Consider the following 16,095-nt stretch of genomic DNA (forward strand, 5'->3'; position numbering starts at 1 on the left):
CCTTCTTCTGCAAGAGTCATTTTTCACTAGAGGGTAGAAAATATTCAAGTAACACCTGAGATAGTTAAGACAGTGCTGTACCCTTGAAGACCCAATAACCTATTTTTGTTTGCTGACTTGTTCAAATTATTTTTAAGAAGTGGCTCTGTATGTTACTAGCTTCTTGTTGATAAACTATTCCTGATTATCTCATAAGTACTTAGCATTTAGGTTTTGACTGTAGCCTATAACATTAATTACCAAATTAGTAATGCAGGTGAGGTGCACTGTGATGTTTTTTCCTTGAAAGTTGAATCTTCAGGTTGACAGCCATGAAATAATAAATCTTTTCAGAGCCATTCCTATAGGATTGCTGGCCTATTCAAGGTTAAGCATATACACAGAAATAATACAAAAGTCATCATTTTAAATGAGTTACAAAAATCAAAATACACAGAAAAAAATGCTAGAAAGCACCACAAGTAGTATGGTAAGAAAAGTGTATTAATTTAGTGATATTTCCTTTGGGACAAACCTCTTTTCATTTTGTTTGCACAGGATTTTTAGCCGAGGTCAGTAGAGTTGATGAAGCTACAAGGTCTTTTCAAACACTTAATGAAAATCATAATTGAATGTAAATCATTAATTGATAGTGTACAAGGACTGTACAATTAAAATCATTAATTGATAGTGTACAAGGACTCTCAGCAAATTCTAAATTTGCTTCCAATAGTATTTCTGAAGATCAAGGGTTCACAAGCTCTGCCTATCCTTCCCATAAAAGAAAATTTGTAAAAGTATTACCCTTGCAAAAAATAGTACCAGAAGATATATTAGAGGAGTAACTCACAGACAAGAGGAAAGTATAAACATCATGGAATGCTTGCCAAGGTGGTGAAGATTCCTGAAAATTATGCTAAGGGTCATGGAAAATGTGGAAATAACTGGTGACAGCCAACATGGCTTTACTACAGAAAAATTGTGCCTGACAAATGCGGTGGCCTTCTGTGAAAGGGTTACAGCATTGGTAGATAAGGGAAGAACAACTGGACTCGTGCAAAGCACTTGACAGCGTCCTGCAGGACATCCTTGTCTCTTAACCGGAGAAACATCAATTTCACCAATGTTTCATCCAGCTAATTCTCATACCACCTGGTATAAAGAATTAGCTGGATGGTGGCAATCAAAGAGTTTTGGTCAACAGGTCAAGGTCCAAGAGACCAGTGATGACTGGTGCTCCTTTGGTGTCAGTACTGGGACTGGTGCCACGTAACATCTTTGTCAGTGACATGGACGGTGGGATGGAGTGCACTCTCAACCAGTTTGCCAGCACCAAGCTGTGTGGCACAGTTAACACACACAAGGGAAGGGATGCCATCCAGAAATACCTGGACAGGCATGAGAGGTGGACCTGTGCAAACCTCTTGAAATTCAACAAAGCCAAGTGCAAGATCCTGCACCTGGGTTGGGAAAACTCCCAGTATCAAAACAGGCAAGGGAATGAATTGATTGAGAGCAGCCCTGCCAAGAAGGACTTGGATGTGTTTGTGGATGAGAAGCTCAACATGACCCATCAATGTGCACTTGCAGCCCAGAAAGCCAACAGCATCCTGGGCTGCATCAAAATCAGCCATGGCCAGCAGGCCAAGGGAATTGATTCTGCCCCTCTACTCCACTCTTGTGACACCCCAAATGGAGTTGGGGCTGTGTCTGGCTCTGGGGCCCTCAAAATAGGAAGGACATGGGCCTGCAGATGCTTGTCTAGAGGAGGCCCACAAAGATGGTCACTGGGCTGGAGCACCCCTCTTGTGGAGAGCAACTGGGAGAGTTGAGACAGTTTTAGGGAGAAAAGGGTCTGGGTAGACCTTAAAACAGCCTCACAATACTTAAATGGGGCCTCCAAGAGGGCCAGAGAGAGACTATTTACATGGGTAGATAGAGGTAGGACAAGGGGGGGTCCTTAAACTGAAAGAGAACAGGTTTAGATTTGATATAAAGAAAAAATTGTTCACTGTGAAGCTGGTGAGGCATTGGAAGAGGTGGACCTGAGAAGTTGTGGAAGCTCCATCCCTGGAAGTGTTCAAGGCCAGACTGGACGGGGCTCTGAGTAACCTGGTCTAGTGGAAGGTGTCCCTGCCCATGGCAGGGGAGCTGGAACAAGATCATCTTTAATGTTAATTCCAACCCAAACCACTCTATGATCCTAGGAATGAGAAGTTACCAGGTTATATATAATATATAAAACAAGTACACATCTCTGCTCATATTAGGTCCAAGAAAAATTAACTTGAACTGTATCAGAATAGGTGAAGAGGACGTCATTTTTCTTTGAAATCCTGGTACTTTCCATGAAGAAATAGGCATTGCAAACTTCCCTTTGTGAGAGATCAGGAAAGGTTGGCTTGCTGGTTATAGCAAAATGATGGGTAAAGATACTAACTCTGGCAATAGCTGAATGAAGATGATGAATATGGGGGAGAGAGATAAGCCATTAAACTGAAGGAAGAAATAATTATTAAACTGCTCAAGAATAAGTTTAGGCAGGAAATCAGAAAATTTACTTAGAGATGCTGAAGACTCAGACTTACTGCTTTTTTCTTGCATTTCTTTTTTTCTTCCTATTTTTCCCCCTTCAGTAGATTTGAGTTTAAATTGTAGTCTTTCTTGCAAGATTTTTACCTTTGATAGCTGCTAAATTAGGTTTCACGTCTTTGGTTCTGTCCAGGTTAAATACATTTAAAGCAGAACATGACCCAATGAGACAAAGGAACCAATGGCATTTACATTGTCTGGTTTTGTCTTCTACATGGTTATCCATCATTTAAATACTGAAACAAAGAGTTTGGAAGAAACCTAAACCTCTGGACAGAAACCACTTGTTAACTCATACAATTAAATCAAAAAGGGATATACAGGGTCCAAATATTTGGCAGTACATAAACATGTTACTTTACAGTACTATAAAACCAATTAGATAAATGGAAAAACTAGTTTGTTTTTTTTTTTCTTTCTCAGACAGCAGAAGAATGAGTATATCTGTGGACAGAAATGGTTGTCTGAGGTGACGATAGAAAATGCTTAAAAAGTAAAACAGACCTATGGCCTCATTCTTCTGTTGGAATCTTCCTTCCTGTGAAGAGACCCAAAGCTTCACTTTAAATGAGAAGCTTTTATTACTGTGATTTATAGCACTGATGGTAGACTTGGTGGGCCTAAGTCTCTACTGAAACACCTACACACACAAAAACTTCAAAAGCCATTTAAAATATTTAGCTGATATCTGTCTGGTGTACATTTTTAGACCCAGATTTGCTTGCATGGCAGTGCTTTTACAGACCTAGGTCTTGCTGTGAGCTAACCTTTTGACACAGGCATCAAGAGGACATTTCTCTTTCACAATAAAGCTGTGATAATTTTAGGTATTTGCTGTTGACAAGTCAGAATGCTTTTATGTTCAATCCTGAAGAAGACATTGTTTACTTGTGATAAAAATCACAGGGCGAGTCAAATCTTCTTGTGAGTTGCTGTTGACTGTGTCACAAATACATCTCTGCTCTGTAATTTTGAAGTTTGTTATTTTCCCCCTAGCTTCACTGGCTTTTACAGTTACTGCTTTTTTACAACTAAGGCAGCTACTGGATATCTGGGAGCCTACAGGGGTGAGCATTAAATCTCAGCAGGTGTTCAAGCAAATTGGATACATGGGTGTTCTGCTGAAAGTGGGATTCATCTTTATAAAATTTAGGTGTGATGTGCATTATTTGGAGAAGAAGTATCATAATAACGTGTAATTCCTAACTTAGTGATCATAGGGAATGACTTGATCAAAGTAAAAATGAGTGTTTCATATTTATCTGGGAGCTTTGGCAGTCTTCTTCCTGCCAGCAAAAATCACAGGGTGTGGGCTAAGGCTATCCACCAGGCAATTTCACTCAAAAGAAAAGAGAAAAATTTAACCTTACCCTGCACATGGTTCTGCCACTGACACTGTCAGGGCCCACCACCTCTGTTAGCTCCAGATATTCAAAGGTGTGCTGTGTGGCCCAGAAACCAACCTCAGCTATAGCTATGTTTCAACTCAATATTTTAATGGTTGAAATCTAACAGTCTGGGAGTTTGCACTCTCTGCAGGAGCTTTTAACCCTTTCTATTATGTGCCAGCACTGAATCCAAGCCTGATGCTACAAAAGTAGGAGCAAGGATGTGAGGTTTTGTTCCCTGAATTTGAAAGTAACATTTTCTACATGCTAGATGTATAAGACCCCTTCAGCACCGAGCACAGACCATAGGTTGTGCCCAACAGCATTCATTACAAAAGACATTTGGTACAAAAAGCCAAAATAAAGACTCCTTGTCCCTTTTTTAAAAGCTACTTTTGAGCTCATAATCTGACTTCTAACCAAAAAACAGTGAGACTTACCCCTTATTTTAATTCCTACATTAAATTGTTCCTTTATTATTGCCTTGAACGGAAATATTTCTGATAGCTCACACACAAGAGGAAAATCCACATACCAATAAGACAGATTTTCAGGCAGGCTAAATAAGGAGTCCAGTAGACTGACTTCTTTAAACCAGAGGAAACTTCCCCTGCAACATTCTCACTCAAAGTGCAGTAGTTTAGAACTTGGGTTTATCCCCCTTTTTCTTCAGGCATATTTAGGCAGGTATGTGAATTGATACAGAAATGCTGAAAGAATTTCAGAATATCAAAAGCTGCTAATTGATAGTTGAATGTGAGCTTATATTTCTTGTGAAAACTCTGTACAGTATTCATTGTTGAAATAATGGTAATCATTTTCTTTGTGACATTCTCTTGAGGAATTTCAAACAAAAGCCTTCCATAATTGCTTAGTTATTTCAGACCTGCCTAGTAATTTTCCACTGTATTAAAAGGCATTTGTTACTGAGAGTGATGGAAAAATGTACATATCTGCTGGATGGAGCTTTTACTTATTTTCAGTCAACATAATTACCTTTTATTAACACACCTGGTATCTGAACAAAGACATACTTTTAATTTAATTGACTAATATTTTCCTAGGTTCATATCTGTAGGATATCTATTCCCTTCAAATTATAGTGAACAAACAAGATTGGTTATGTGGGTAATACAATGGTTTTAGGTTTTTTGGGGAAAAAAAAGCAAAACCCTATTCATAATAAAACAATGCTGTTTAAGAGGAAAACTTAATCAAACAAACTGAAATTTTGAAGCAACATTTACAAGAACAAAACAGTAATAGAAAAAAAAATTGTAGGACACATCATATTCTGGTGACTTGTAAGGTAAGTAATATTATAAAGGGTACTTATTATTTAGATATTGGAGTATTACATGACAGACCTAAAAGTCAAATGATTATTATTTGATTGTCCTAGTTTAACCCTAGCGAGCAACTAAGCCTCACACAGCCATTCACTCACTGGTCCTCTCAGTGAGATCAGGGAGAGAATCAGAAATGTAAGAGTGAGAAAACTTATGGGTGGAGATAAAGGTGGTTAAACATGTAAAGCAAAATCCACACATGCAAGCAAGGCAAACAAGGAAATGATTCACCATTCTGCATGGGAAGGCTGATGGTCAGCCATCTCCAGGAAAGCAGGGCTCCATCACACCTAAGAGTGTTTTGGGAGGACAGACATGATCACTCTGAACATCTCCCCCTCCTTCCCCCAGCTGTATATGCCAAGCATGGTGCCCTATGGTATGCAATATCCCTTGGGTCAGTAGGGGTCAGCTGTCCTGGCTGTGTCACCTCACAACTCCTTGTGCACCCACAGCTTCCTCGTGGGTGGAGTGCTGTGACAGGTAGAGAAAGCCTTGGCTTTGTGTCAACACTGCTCAGCAACAGCTAAAACATCCCTGTGTTATCTACACTGCTTTTAGCACAACTCCAAAACATAGCCCCCACCCCAGCTAAAACCAGCACAGTTATGTCATTTATTCCATTTATCAAAGGGATTTTCCAACAGTGCAATGAGAGCTAATACCTGTTCAGTACTTTTGATAACCTGAACCGAATGTAGGAATTAAACAAGGTCAGATGGGAGAGCTCAGAGCAGCAGCTATGACATAGGACCACACCGGTGTGTGCTCCAACAAACATAAAGTGGGTCCTTTCAGCCACCCATGGCTTCACTGACTATGAAATAATTCCTGTGATGTGTTCTGAGGCTTCACAACAGTAGAGGGCTTTTGTACCCATCGCTGTTGGTGACCAGGTTGTAAGGGCTGCTACCATGTTTAGATGGATTGAAGACATCCTGATCACCGCATCCTGCTTCCTTCTGTCCCTAATAAGAGACCCAGGACGACCCTTACAAGAACGCACTGCAGTGGTTTCTGCTTGTCTCACTGCTTCTCATCTGCTTTTGTGCAATGACATATGCTTTGTTTGCAAAGGATTTGGGGTCTGCTGTAAGGCACTGATTCCAAAGCCCCCCTGAGCAGTGTGTAAAGCTGCCAGACTGCCTGCTGGCAGGTGTGCAGAGCAGGTTGTGGGGCTGTAACCATCTCCTTCAACAAGTTTTTAGATACCTAAAGCACTGTTCTCACATAGTTTTAGGTAAGAGCACAATTTGCAGCTCTAACAGCCCAGTTCCAGCTGTTTCAACCTTACACTGATGTCTTCATGTTACTTTAGCATCTTGCCATGGTCTGGCCCAAACAACTTTATCTGGAACAATGCAGGGAGCAGAATGCCATTTAATTACATTTATTGAATGCTCAAACACTGTCCCTTGACATATTACTTATTTAGAAATATTACAGCACAATTTCAAAATACAACCAATACTACTACAGAAGGAACATTAAAAAAGGATTTAAATTAATGTCAGACAATTCCTTTCCCTTAGTAATTTAACTGAAAAAATATAATCTTTTTTTTCCTGAATTTGAATGCAACTTAAATAGGCTCATTTATCATTTTACTCCAAACTTTGGAGCTAAAATACTTTGCTTTTTTGATATTATTCTAAAACAAAAAAAAAAAAGTAAAAAACACCCTAAATCAACAATGAATAATTTTTTTCAGTCAATATGACCAGAAGCAACTATTTACCATGGCATGCATTTGTATGATAGGTGCATTATACTTCTCGTATTCAACATCTCATTTAAAGTATATGCATTTTATGAGAACATGCAAAACGTATACAGGAAAAGTAGTTCCTTACCTCTCAACATTAAGTTTTTCTTTTCATCTTTTTTTCTCCTCTTGTGAGTTCAAATTTTAGAATTACCATGCTTTTTTACTGTGTAGAAGAAAAATCTGAATTCTAGTCTGTATTTTCTGGGTCAGTTTCTCTTCTCTAATTTTTTTTTTCCTGCTTACTGTTTTTTAACACAAATACAAGTTTCCAGAAACTGCAGTGAAAAGCAAGGTCCACCTTATTGTATAGCTGTTCAGTGAAAAGCAAGGTCCACCTTATTGTACAGCTGTTCTAAAGATAAGGCATCAGACAAGTCCTGATACATGAGATACATGAGCAGCAACAGAAGGGAAAGCAGAGATGAATTGTGTCCAAATATTAAAGTGCCGACTAAAGTTTCAAAAAGTTTAAAAATGAAGAAAAATAGTTTAAAATTTTAAAAAGAAAGTCTTTTAAGTGCTAATTTATCATAGGTGTCTCTCAGTCTAATCAGTGATAGTAAATTGAAACTACTGTGTGAGTTTAAGAATAAAGTCAATGGTTAAGGAAAGGTACAGCCATAAGTTTTAATAAGACACAGAGACAAGAGTGCTGGCACAGAAGGAAATAAGAAGCAGAGGGAGCACTTCATTGAGCCAACTCAAGTCTGCTGGGTTGCTCTCCTATGGTGCAGTATTTTACAGGATTAAGGTCGCTAAAGGCTCTTTCCTAATAGTAGAAAAACACCATAGAGTACCTTATCTTATTTTGAAATATACTACCCTGTCAACGCTGGCAATCATAAAATTCCATTAATTTATATTCTGGGTATGGCACTGAAACTGGAGAAAGAAGAAATTATGTAATTTTCACAGAGAAAAACCTGGTCTAATGATTTAAGCACTGCCTCTGTCCAGAGGCAAATTTGTGTTTAAATAGTGCTTAACCTCAAATGCTTTCATGACTCAGACACATTGTTTAGGCTAAACTCTGCTGCCACAGGCCCCCAGCCAAGTAATAATTAGCATTGATTCTATGATTCAGATGGCTGATCAATTGCTTTATTATTATATCATCACATAGTATATTATATTATACTTCTATCACACTATGTTACAGTAGCAAGAGCTCTCACCAACTACTAACGTGAAAATCTGTGACTCTCTCTCCTCAGAATCTTGACACAGTTGTGGATCTGATTCAGATCCATCGGATTCTGATTCCGGTCATTGAATCTAAACACCATCACCAGAATCCAATCAAGCAATCACCCTGAGTAAACAATCTTCAGAACACATTCCACATGGGTACAACACATGAACAGAGATAATAATTCTTTCTCCTAACTTTCCCAGGCTGAAGCATGAGTGAACTCTCTCTGTTCTCTCTTTGACTGAACTGAGAGCTTCCATAGAACTCAAAGTATGAAACTCACAGTTTAGACAGGAGATGCTCATGTTTGTAAAAGGCAATTTGATTGCCCAAGCTAGGAGGCACTTTAAATTTCTTGGATTCCCAATGTGGGAGTGCAAGAAACCCAACAAGCTCAGCTGTGGTTTAGAAGGGTGTGGAAAAAGCCTCATCCACTCATAGCTTCCAGCACAGAATCTGAGACAGAATCCAGCACAGTACTCCACTTTCACCTGACTTTCCAAGCACAGGATGGAGGGAGAAGAAAAGGAGCAGGTTTGTTTTGCACAGTAACTGAATAGATTAGGCAGCAATCCAGGAAAAGATGGATTATTTCCATTTGGCAGTTTGTAGCTTCTTTATGATGGGACCTAAATTGCCAGGCCAAGAATGGCACTTTGGCAGAGCATTTCTCTCCTGCCTGTTGAATCATCCCCCAGTTTAGGACAGCAAGAGCCACCCTGTTAAACAGCAGAGAGCACAGTCTCCAAAACAGTCTTCCTGCGACAGAGAACCTCAGAGGGTGGGTCTCTCTTCAGAGTATTACTTATCCATTTTATTCAACAAATCTTCAGCGAGGCTATAAGTCGTTTTGTTTTTCATTCAGCATGACTATAAGGCAAACAGTGTTATTTGACTGTATTCCAGAAATCCTATTATTGGTAATAGGTAGCAGGAAGATGACTCTGACAATAGAAAAACACATTTTCAGGAATGTTCTGTCAATTAGTTTTGCAATCATCATTTCTCAGTCACTTTATAATATCAATCTTTCCACTGAAAGTGGTTATTAGTTTATATTTCTTTCCTAATAAAAGTGGTTTTACTTCTAGGAGCTTCTTTGCTGCCCTCTTAAGCCTGTTGCTAGAACAGCAGAACTGAACAAGAACAAGTTCATCAACGTGCTTTGAACAGTTTCTGCTTTGACTCAGTTTCAAAGAACATATATATTTTTCTGATTATATAAAAAAATGGAATTTACTTAGGTTTTCAAATCATATTTTAAACCAGTATATCAGTATTATTTTGCATTGTAGTATTATATATTGGTACTATAATCTTCCTAATATTAATTTCTATACAGTACAGTAGTGCCAAAAAATAATATGGACAAAATGAAAAAAATTTGTGGGCTTATTGTTTTTATTTTAAGACTCTCTTCATATATATACCAAGGTTGTATGTCAATTTTAATTTTTGGTCTCTTTTTTAATCTCTTCTACATATTTCTTTCTTAGTATGTCTCCCTAGAGTAAACCAGGTTCAAATAACTTTTTAAACCTTTCTCAAGAAAGACAAAAATTATCAATCTACTGATTTTACTTTTTTTTAATACCATGAAAACCTATATACTTCCTAACAGGACAGAGGAAAAGAACACTATTAGCATTAGCAAAAAAAGGTGTCAAAGCTGGGTTTATCCTAAAATTAAAAAAAATATTATTCGATTCATATCTATTGTCTTCTCTATTAACTAGATGTTGTAATTAATTCAGTGTAGCCTTAAGCCTTAAAATAACTTTTTATTGAACAAAAGCTAAATCTACTTATTTTAATATGCAAATTTTCCTGCCTGCTTTCAAATATTCACTTTGGATGCCAATCTAAAGATCAGTGGGAGAAGGAATAGGAGAGGAAGAGAAAATTCCTATTTTCTTTTTTCTCATACCTCTTCCAGTTAAATACTATCTGCTCTTTTGACCTATTGTATACTCTCTGTCAAAATAGTTTTTAACTCTAATGCTCTTCTAAAAGCAGTCTTCATTTACAGTTACATTTCTTACTGCTGAACATGTAGGCAGAGGGATATATCGAGGCAGATTTGTACAAATTCAAATATCATTTCAAACCTGGACAATTAAGTCATTGCAACCCAACTGTCCAAAGGCCTTATCTCTGTCTGCCTGACTGCTGAGGAGGCTACCGCTCCAGAAACAGAAAAAGCAGGCACGGAATATCAGAGTAACCCAATCAAGATCACGGAGCAGCCCAGGCTGCTAATACCTCCTTCTGCATTTTAAACTGAGAAAGAAGCAGTTGATGCAGCAGCATGAAACCCACTGCTCCTTGAATTGCTGCAGACTAACTCGTGGGACGCGCAAGACAATGGCAGGTCTGACCTGTGTTTCCCTCAAAACATAGAACAAATGCATTGCAATACAAAACTATTTTAGTTTTCTCATCCCCATTTTCACAGATATCGTATCATCACAGAAATCATACAGTGTAAGGAATTGCCAACACACACACAAAAGCGTTTCACCACTTACAAGCATATTTTTGCACCTGAAATTTGTTTTATTTAGGAAATAAATGCTATTCAGTTCAAAAACTAAGAAACAAAAAGTAATACTCTATGCTTAATAAATCTATGTAAGACAAGAACAAATATTGCCCAAATCACCGCACCTGTAAGAATACTGGGTGTTTTCTGTAGTTCATGAATGTGTGTGCAAAAGACTGATAGAATGGTATATGATCACACCAGCCTAAGAAGATTACAAAATCCAGTTTCAAAAACCTAAAGACTTCTTGTTAGCACTGCAGTTTCATTGATGGCAGTTCTTGGTCTGGTGGCACAAGATGCTGGGTAAGCATGCTATAAACCTGTAGGATAATTCTGAATTCTACTACTGTGCTTTGCTTGAATGAATTTGAATCAAGTTAACACTGAATTAAAAGAAATCCACTTTGCGTGAGAGAATGCGACTTTTGAAAAATTAAGCAGTGACACACTAGAAGGTTAGAGAAACCAAGGGAAGAACTGTGTTAATACATCATAGGAATGGGAAAAGATGGGCCTTATAGACACATGTCAGTAGGTCTGTCATCATGGGTAAACAGAATTCAGCTGGCATCAAGAAACAAATTATTTGCCCTGGGAAGATGTGCTGAATCACATAGGAGCATCAACTGAGGAGGAAAGACCATTTCCTAGCAGGAACACAAAGTAAGAACTTCACAAGTGAGTTGCCTTAAATGTTACTATTTTTCTTCTTTATTTCAATGACTATTAAGAGAATAATTTTTATGTCTCATCTTTGTTGACAGAACTCCTCAGTGCAACATGAGTGATCTCTATCCTACTGATAGGAGAGAAAAACCAAAAAAAAGGAAAAGTCTTTCAAGGAAAAGTTGTGTGGAATTAAAGATTTTAAGATGACAACGGCAAGAGTAGGTAAATGTGGCCATCCTGCTGGATCTCTAGAAAAATTTATGGAAAATCTAGTTAGAGCTTTCCTGAAGAAGAGAAACTGAAAATGGCAATCTTTAGAGCATTCCTCTAGGGCCACATAGTAATTATATATTTAACTTTAAATGGTAGTTGGCTGTCTTTCTCTGCTATTCTACTATCTAATCAATGTCTATTTATGGCTTTATGTTTTTGCCACTTAGAATGGATCACTAAGAAAGAAATGGGATAAACCCTCTTGAAGTGAAAGATGCAATGTATTTAAGTTATCACTTACTAATCTTTATGAAATGGTGTAATTTTTGATGCTTACACTTAAAGCTTTAGATTTTTATGACACTGTAAGAACAAAATGATAAAGATTCAGGAAGTCATTTGTTTCACAGAGCATAGTAGCTATGCTATAACAATGTCGTTTCTATTATATTAATTTAAACAACATTAAATTTACAGTTCTTAATTAAAATAGAGCAACTATTAAATAAACTGGAAAATAATAAATATAAATTGATCATAACTTTAATGTCATACAGTGGATTAAATCCAGTGTTTTAAAATCACATTAGAGAGAATGTGAAAATTATTTTCCCTTTTCCAGGCTTTAATATCACACATTTAAACACTTTAATTAAAATGCAAATTCATCTACAGAACAGATGTGAAGAGAAAAGCTTTGGTGAATATGGAATATCTGAGAAATCATTAACCAACATCACAGAATATCATAGAACATTAGATGCCTGCTACTGAATTGGAAATATGTTCACCGTGATGAAAAGATTATAAATTAAATCAGATGGCTGCACCACCTAGTGTTTTAATTTCCAGAAACCTCATTCAGAAACACTTTCTCACTCTGAATAATGACTTCCATCATCATCAAAGGACTATTAAATCCTTAGCTCTTCACCAAAGTAGTTTTTCTTATGTCACATTCTGTCATCTGGTAAGCAGTGTAATGCAATGCTGTTGATGTGTCATAGAAATGCTTACATAAATAAATTAATGTCAGAAAAGTAAAAGAGAACCTTATGGAAATGAAGGGAATGAAGTGATGGACTTGGGGATGTATTGGCTTTAAACAGATTTCGTAAACTAAATAGTTTGTAGCCTTGAATAAGAGGTCTATAAACCAAACAAAAGCATAGTATTTCTTACAGATTTGCAGACAGGTCAGCACCCATTGCTTCCCACAGCTGCCTGAGCTACCCTAGCTGTGTTCATGCTGCTCAGACCACACTGATTATACCCAGCTGAGGAGCTGAGGTCCTTACAGTGACTGCTTCTTTGCCACATTGCTTTGCCTTGTTCTCTAAACAGGCATCTTAAATGATAATAGCTAAATATGAATATACCTGTGCTTTTATCTGTATTTATAAAGACAACGTAACTAGGCTGTGCTTCTGCAGGTGACATCTAAGCAACACCTCACACTTCTCACCCACCCATCTGTACCCACCACTACATCTCTCTCGTGTGCAAGCACAACTGCTTGTGACTTGCAGTCAACCAAAGTGGGAACTGAGCCAGTTCCCAAAATAAACTGCAGCTCTAGGGAAGGTGAAGGGACAGCCCAGGCAGCAAGACAAGCTGTGTTTGCACGGCAGGGCACAAGGCCTGCTCCCCCACCACTCTGTCAAACACCCCTGCTACTCATTTTGACTTTGAAGCTCCATACAATAACAAGTGTAGGCAGCCTTTCTGAGTTATCTCCAAAGTGTAAGCAATATGCTTTGCAAGTTTATATTAATGCAATACCAAAGCTTGTAATAACATTTTGGTGTATGTGACCACGAGCACAGGCATGAATTCTTAGTGTTTGGATCACACTGAGTGTTGAGCACATTTAGTTTCTACTATCAAGCTCTTGAGTGCTCATTAATTCCCAGCATCATCTGACACTTAGAAGCACAACATAACACATGGTCTGCTGTAGGGAAACACAGCCTTGTGTTACATCCCACAGACAAGATGAGCAATTAAAGTGTAAATGCCAAGATTCCCTGGGTTGTTTTGGTTTGTTTTTGGTTTTTGTTTTTTTTTTTTTTTTTTTTTTTCTCATGAATGAGCATGGCAGTCTCAATCACCCTACCAGTTTTATTTAGAAAGTTAAGATCAGCATAAGATGTGAGCAGTACTTTTCCAGACACAAAAGTGGCAGATGAAATACATCTCAACAGAGCAGTTCTAGTTTTCATGGCCCACTCTGTCTTTACTGACAAGGGCAGACTTTGTGACAATAAACAAGAGAATAATTTGTGACAATACTAGCTATATACTGCAGTGAGATTTCAAAAGGTTTTCTTTAGTCATATTTTATAGAGCTATTACCTAATAAAATATTTGATACACTACTGACATCAGCTGGATGTAACGAGACTTTACACTTACAATCTATTGTAAAGTAAAAGTAATTCTTTAATTCATCAGTCTGGGATATTGTACCCACTATAATCTAATATAGCTGCCACCTCCACAAAAATTTGGACTATCATAAAGCAACCAATCACAACCTCTTCACTCCTAAAGCTGTTCTGGTGTTAGCATCTTTTGATTCCCGACTTTCTTGTCCTGGGTCACTTGTCAGCCTCTCATCCTCCCTGTCCACTCTCCTGGCACAAGACTTCAGGCAGGTGGATGGCTCAGGGATGGTCCAGCTGGCAAACAATTTTCCCCCCTTCCTTATTTTTCAGAAGCACTGGGACCACCACTTTGCAAGTGGTTGTGCAGTGGACTATGAGTACAGGAAAGCTGGGGGCTCAACATGGGGTAGGAATTGAAAAGCATAGTCTGAACTTCCCATAATTTTCTGACTTTCCCTCCTTTAGATCTACAGCAACCTGGGCTGCTGGGTACATATTCCATCCCCTCTGCTGTACAGCAACACTGGCTGCCATGGCTGCCTTATGAAGTGGAACAGAGGATTCAGATGAAAAAAAAAAATGGCTGTGAAAAAGACCTAGAAGAAGCTTTAGTGTTTTTTATGGATGCAATAAAACTAACCACAACTGGATTTTAAAAAAATACTCAAAACCAGAATTTCAGGAAAGATTTTTCTCTGCCATAAACATGGGCCACAACACTACTATTTGTAAGTCTATAATCTTCTAAAGGAGACTGTAAAAAATATATAAAATGTTAAATATATTAAAGAAAAATTTTAAATAGTACAATTATTAAAAATGGACATTTGCTTTATTTTCCCTGAAATTAACCCCTATTTGTGCAGAAAAAATTTGATGATGATTATTATCTTAAAAAGAGAAGAGAGGTTGAAAACTATCACCTTCCTACTTTGTACCAACCACATTGAATGAAAAAGCAAAAAGGAAAGAAAATCTTAGAAGTCTTAATTCATCTGAAATATTCAGTGAAATACTTAGGATTTTCTGTCAAAGACTGAGCACTGACAATTATTTTCCTGACTACTTGGGTTATTTTTTAAGTCTTGCACATTTGTTATAAAGCAATTGTACGTATAAATATAATCAAGTACTCAATACCAACAATTGACCTAGACATGTAAAAATTCTCAATTAAATGTGCTCAAGTATGCTCATTTGGAATATAAATAAGCAGGTAAAAATGTAACCTTTGAAGAATTTGACTTCCACCAAACGTGAATGAAATTAGGGTTTTTTTTAACATTATCAAGTCAGATATGCCCCACACAATGCACACATGCATCCAATTAGAGATGTGTAGTGTAAAAATACTAAACAATTAATTCCTATAGGAAAAAAAGTTAGCTGGATTTCACTTAAAAGCCGGACCAGAGCTGGTTAGCACCATCAGACAAGATGTGATCAGAACATGACAACTGAAAATTTTGAAATCATCTACCTCTTTTTTATTTTTTTGAACTTAAAAAACAAAGCCTGTTAAAAATTCTCTTTATGGGTGTTCTAAGGACTCCAGAATATCTCTCTTTCCATTTGCACACAGTCCCTGCAAACTTTGCTAAATTATTTTACCATACAAATTTACTATTTCTCTTTAAACTGACAAGCAGGTGATGTAAAACATATGATGCTCCATATGGCTTGAAAGTTTGTAAAAAGATCCTGTTTCTAAAATCACTATGTTTCAATGTCTTTAGAGATGTGAAAGGCTTTTCTATCTGCCTGTTTTCCATACCATTATTACAATCCTGAAGCAGTGTTTATCACTGGAGGATACCACCTGCTTCTCAGAACACGTTTCCCTCCATGCATCACCTGCCAATGAATCACCAAGGAAACTCATTACCAAAAGCACAAACTCCACAGCTGACTGCCAGCAGATAGTGTTATTTGCTGGATCACTCAAGCATGTTATTTCTTCAAATGCTGCACTTCTGTCATGTTGAATGGCTCTGCTACACTGCTTCTCACTCT

General features: G+C 37.6%; 1 protein-coding gene and 1 long non-coding RNA gene across 7 annotated transcripts in view; one reads left to right on the plus strand and one right to left on the minus strand.

Moving 5' to 3' along the window:
* KCNIP4 (potassium voltage-gated channel interacting protein 4) overlaps positions 1-16,095 on the minus strand; it is a 397,111-nt gene that overhangs the window by 204,703 nt on the left and 176,313 nt on the right. The gene's annotated exons all lie outside the window — the stretch shown is intronic.
* LOC137473461 (uncharacterized) lies at positions 11,119-12,725 on the plus strand. The gene is made up of 3 exons (XR_010998819.1): positions 11,119-11,476; positions 11,545-11,704; positions 12,318-12,725. It is a non-coding gene; the product is annotated as an uncharacterized lncRNA (long non-coding RNA).

Source organism: Anomalospiza imberbis, chromosome 4 (assembly GCF_031753505.1).
Source record: "Anomalospiza imberbis isolate Cuckoo-Finch-1a 21T00152 chromosome 4, ASM3175350v1, whole genome shotgun sequence".
Lineage (NCBI taxonomy): Eukaryota > Metazoa > Chordata > Aves > Passeriformes > Viduidae > Anomalospiza > Anomalospiza imberbis.